Raw genomic sequence first — 6,000 nt, forward strand, 5'->3', positions numbered from 1 at the left:
TATTAGATTTTCGTCCCCCTTTATGTACTGCATTACCCTTCCAATATCCTCTTACACTTTCTCTATCTGTTCATCTTCAGCTTGCGACGTCGGCATGTATACCTGAACTATCGTTGTCGGTGTTGGTGTGCTGTCGATTCTGATTAGAACAACCCGGTCACTGAACTGTTCACAGTAACACACCCTCTGCCCTACCTTCCTATTCATAACGAATCCTACACCTGTTATACCATTTTCTGCTGCTGTTGATATTACCCGATACTCATCTGACCAGAAATCCTTGTCTTCCTTCCACTTCACTTCACTGGCCCCTACTATATCTAGATTCAGCCTTTGCATTTCCCTTTTCAGATTTTCTAGTTTCCCTAGTACGTTCAAGCTTCTGACATTCCACATCCCGACTCGTAGAACGTTATCCTTTCGTTGATTATTCAATATTTTTCTCATGTTAACCTCCCCCTTGGCAGTCCCCTCCCGGAGATCCGAATGGGGGACTATTCCGGAATCTTTTGCCAATGGAGAGATCATCATGACATTTCTTCAATTACAGGCTACATGTCCTGTGGATACACGTTACATGTCTTTAATGCAGTGGTTTCCATTGCCTTCTGCATCCTCATGTCGTTGATCATTGCTGATTCTTCCGCCTTTAGGGGCAATTTCCCACCCCTAGGACAAGAGAGTGCCCTGAACCTCTATCCGCTCCTCCGCCCTCTTTGACAAGGCCGTTGGCAGAATGAGGATGACTTCTTATGCCGGAAGTCCTCGGTCGCCAATGCTGATTATTTATCAAAATTTAGGCAGTGGCGGGTATCGAACCCGGGACCGAAGACGTTTTGATTATGAATCAAAGTTGCTACCCCTTTTTTTTGTGATTGTTCGTTGCGGACGTCACACGACATCCGGTCAAGTTCGTTTGTTGATCGTTTCACTCAGTTTTTTTATTACAGAGGCCAACCAGCTCTCTCACCGGACACGCTGAGCTACCGTGCCAGCTACCCCTAGACCACGGGTTATTATATCACAAATATAAACAATATTAAAACTGAAAACTAACCATCTTTCATATCTCCGTATCGTTTCCCTTCATAGAGACCTCAAATAAATGGAGCTTTACTTACTGATGAGCAAACCTTTTTCATGGCAAATCATCTGCGTTTTTACTTAAAGCAACAAAGAAGAACACAATCGCCATACTCTGTTGCAGTACTTTACAGAATAGCACGTAGATGAGTGCTGATCAATTCTTAAATTTCGAATTTCTGTTTCACAAAAAAATAAGTATTGCCTATTGCTTTTGTTCTTCTCTTTCTCCTACTTCAATTACTCAACTATACAACTATACAACTCACATCAAGAGATGTCAGTTATCATCATCATTCACAGCCCTGCATATGTTGTGCACTTGTTTCTTGGTGCTTCGTATAATGGAATCCGTAAATGCTAGACTGTTGGTATTGTTACACAATAAAAGAAAGACTGGAACAAAGTCAAAAAACGCTAAATCATTTTGTAGCATCCTGAAGCAAGGTATAACAAACACCACAATCCATCAAAACCGGAAATTACAAATGACTAATAAATTTCGGTAACATATTTACATGCTAAAAGATTTTTAGTCTCACACTCATCGCTAAATTAATTAATTAACTATTTCTATGTATAGCATACTGTAAAACGTTTGTAACACAGTAAAGGATTTTCAGTCTCACATTCGTCGAGTTTAAAATTGCTACATATTGGTCAAACATTGAAGTAGATTTCGAATTCTGAATAATGTGTTGTTAATGTTGCCATGAACAATATTGCGCTTTTGTGGAACATCTTTCAGAGAAATAACACCGATATGGGTATAGACCACATTTTTCATCTATTTATTTTTTTTTTAGTCTTGAAACCTTTTAAACATATAACACTATCTAAAACGCTATAACGGTTTCTTTCGTTACCTTCCCTATGTATTATGTATTATTTGTCTTAAAAGTCTCTACTACTATGCATGCTTCGTCAGTGACTCTTCACCATATTTGTCTCTTTGCAGATCATTGAGATTCTAGTAAAGGACTGCTTTTGTGTAAAAATAAAGATAGAAGATTTATTGAAAACTTTCATTCTAGAAGATTTATTGTTGGATGACCAAATAACAAGTAATATGATATAAAATAGCCTTGAAATAGTACAAGGAAAGCTATTCCAATAAGATCAAAGTCAACACATAACTATTTCCGAAACAACGTTGACTTTAAGTGTATATGGTAGGGTCAGATAAACGTGAGTGAGCTTCAAATAATAAATACTGAATTCTGTAACCTGTCGAAGTGCCTGAAAGACATATTGCGCCAAGGACACCGGGAATATTGAAATAATACACGTATCCTAAAGTAGTTGTACGTCAGAGAGACATAAGGGAGGTAAATTTAGGCACGAAGAAGGGAACAGAAGTCTTATTTTGTGCGTATTTACTATTAGTTCTGTACATTAATATTCTCAAATTTTTAAAGTCATTAACGATCTTTCCTTAGGCTTATAACAAAAGCAATCCTCAATTCCGAAACATGTTCAATCGTTTGACACTCACAGGATAAACAGTCGATGAAACTTACTGCATACGTTGATAAGACGGTAGAGGAGACAGAATGTGTGGAAATCCCTGTCCTTGGATGCCATGATAGCAGTTCCTAAGTCAGAGAAATGTGATCAAAAAGTCGAAAGTCTTGCATTGTATGCTAAGGGTTTCGTTACTACCCAAAGGTGTGTGAGCTGAGAGAAACTTTGTAGGATAACATCACGATAGTTAGCAACTGGAAGTACAAGATATTGTGTAAGTTTATTTTTCATGTAAAATGGAAAGAGCGTTTTATATTGTTGCAAGACATGGAGAGATGTTGATGATGCCTTCCTACAAATTTTGGCTATGCGCTTAGACAATTTAATTTTCATGTATCCTCTTTGTCGAGGAAAACGTTTTTGCTTGCATTTATAATTAAAAATGGTAACGATCCCCAAACTTTTGTTGTAAAGAGTCTAGAATGACGTAGAGGTTCCCTTGGATTTTGTATGGATTGAGCGTTAACCCTATACTTTTGGACATTTCGGTAATGTACACATGACTTTCTAAAGACTTGTCTTTTGTTTAATTAATTTTGTACTTCGTTATAACTGGAAGTCATCAGCATACATTGGTATTCGCAGTGGGACAGAATTAATGAGAAATAATTGATGTTCCGAGACGTCAGGGACGAGAGAAAACACTGAACAGCACTTGGAGAGAAATTTAGGCTCATAAGTGTGTTACTACTATTAAAATCGATGTTGTACTACGATTGTTGTGGAAGTCTGATTGGTATACGCCATGTGGGCTGTTTTTAGTTATGTGGTTGGTAAGCTTCTCGTGGACTTGAAAAGTACAGAAATAATACAGACGTGGTGGTAATCAGAGGATACTGCGACAGCGTCTTTCTTGATTATAGTTTGAATAGTGTCTTTTTCCATTCCTTAGTGAAAATGTTTGCGGTCAACGAATGGTTAAAGATATTTATTGTTGTGGACCTTAGTGGACCGTAATAAAAAAGTAGATTACTTTAGCGTCGAAGGTAGAAGTCGAGTGGCAACATTTTTTTTTATCTATTTGAGACTATGCAGCCACTCTGATGTTTATGTGGACTCTGACAAGGATTACCTCTCTGTTGCCTCATGTCACCCAGCTACGGAGGCGGGGAGAGCTGCCTCCACTTTCAGAATTTTTGTTCAGTTTTACGACAGCCTAGTTATTCTGTGACCGCTACTGTCTGGGCTGTGTCCATAAACAGTTTGTACTGAATTGCCAAGGGGGAAAAAATAATATACTTATATGGATATGGATGTTGATGACCTGCAGCCGTCTAGAACGAAATTAGAATTATATTAATACCTTCAGCTGCTAACGGGCGTTAGCATATATCAAGGAGGAGAGGTGAAAGTATGTGCCTCCATCGGGACTCGAACCCGTGATCTCCTGCTTACATGGCAGACGCTCTATCCATCCGAGCCACCTACGGCACAGAGAATAGTGCGACTGCAGGGACTATCTTGCACACGCCTCCCGCGAGATCCACATTCTCACCTTGTATGTCCACACACTACATTCGTAGTGTACCACCCTAACACACTCATTACTCACGGAAGACATTCTTGCCAAGTCCCGTAAGAGTTCGGGGAATATGTGTGCATCCGCACAGAAGAAGAAGGTCATGGCCGGTGTTGCCAGAACTATATACTTATATGGATATGGTGTCTGTTCTTTCGGACATCTCATCAATGGAGTCCATTCTTTCGGACATATGTGACACAACCTGTACTTGTACATACATTATGTAATTTCCGTATAGGGGAGGAGATTCTAATTGAAGTCACTGTCTAGTATAGGCGGTTAAAACGATATTGCATTGCCTGTGTTGTTAAGAACAATGCAGTGTTCCTTCGGACATGCATGTATGACCGAATGCATGTCCGAACGAACATTTCATGGTTCTTCTTACACAAGATTAATTTCTGCCACAGTCGTTAGTAACGTCTCAGTTGCAAATGTGGTCGGAAATTATGTCACTGTTAAGCGATATTCGCTTAAATGCAGTAGTAATTTGAAATTTCCTGACTGATTAAAACCGTTTGATGGCCCGGAACTCGAACCTGGGCCTTTTGGCTTTCGCAGGTAAGTGCTCTAAAGACTTTTTTTAACTGTTTATTAGAAGCTTTGGAGTGCCTTCCATAGCTAACTTGCAGTCAGAATAAACGACACCTGTGAATCAGAAAGAAACTATCTTTCCAACTGTAATGCAGTAACATTTACAGTATCTCCCACGTGGCAGTGTTAGGTAACAAGGGTATTCGGAAATGTACCATGGTCAGTTGGTCGCAACCCACTATGTACCGCCGGCCGCTGTGACCGAGCGGTTCTAGGCGCTTCAGTCTGGCACCGCGCTGCTGCTACGGTTGCAGGTTCGAACCCTGCCTCGGGCATGGATGTGTGTGATGTCCTTACGTTACTTAATTTTAAGTAGTTCTAAGTCTAGGGAACTGAGGACCTTAAATGTTAAGTCCCAAAGTGCTTAGATCCATTTGAACCACTATGTACCGTGTTGTTGTCCCCTATGAGACTGCAAATTTTTTTTTCTAATTCATCGTACAGACACTTCGTTTCCTACTTCCAGTTTTGTCATTTTCCCTGCACAGCTTGGGTTTTCAAAATTTTTTCACTTCACTGCAATTGAAACCATTATACTATGCGGAATTTCTCTGAATATATCACTGAAAAGCGCTTTGTGCATTACACTCTTTCACTTGAATACGATGAAGAGGAAAAAATTCTCCTATACAATTCTTCGATTTCATGTGCTCTGAAGACGAATATTTCCCAATGTTTCTTCAAGATGACTGTCTTCACTAATAACTTAGCTAAATTCCTAATTCTTGGATTTGTCGTTGAGCGCGGCTGTGACATGAAAATAACCACATCTGGTGTTGCAAATACTGGTTTTGATTTTGGTGTTACGAATAACATTGAAGTTGTTATGGCTGCTTTGATAGTTTGCTCTCAGTAGGATGAGAAACAAAGTAAACCTCATTACTATTAAATCAGATTCCGATTTTCATTTAAAGCCAAGATCCAAAGACTTTCTAAAGCTAATTCCAAAAGCGTGCTTTTGGATTCTAAAAGTTGATAAAAAAAATAGTCAATCGTTTTCATATAAATTATTGTATCGTATGCGAAGTTAGCCAATTTTGCAAGAAAGTACTCTTTAGTCTCTTTTGGTTTAGTGAGCTGGAATTCTTTCACCAGTTGTGCAAAACCGAAGAACGAAAGTAACTTCCGCATGATGTGTCACTATCAAAAAACATTGTGCGATACAACTTTCAGCGTACGTAGAAACAACTGTTAGAATATAGTGCGGAAGATACCTCAAAGAAACACACAGCGAGACGGACACTGTTATTCGAAGACAATAATTACAGTGAAGTCAC

Source organism: Schistocerca serialis, chromosome 9 (assembly GCF_023864345.2).
Source record: "Schistocerca serialis cubense isolate TAMUIC-IGC-003099 chromosome 9, iqSchSeri2.2, whole genome shotgun sequence".
NCBI classification, from domain to species: Eukaryota; Metazoa; Arthropoda; class Insecta; order Orthoptera; family Acrididae; genus Schistocerca; species Schistocerca serialis.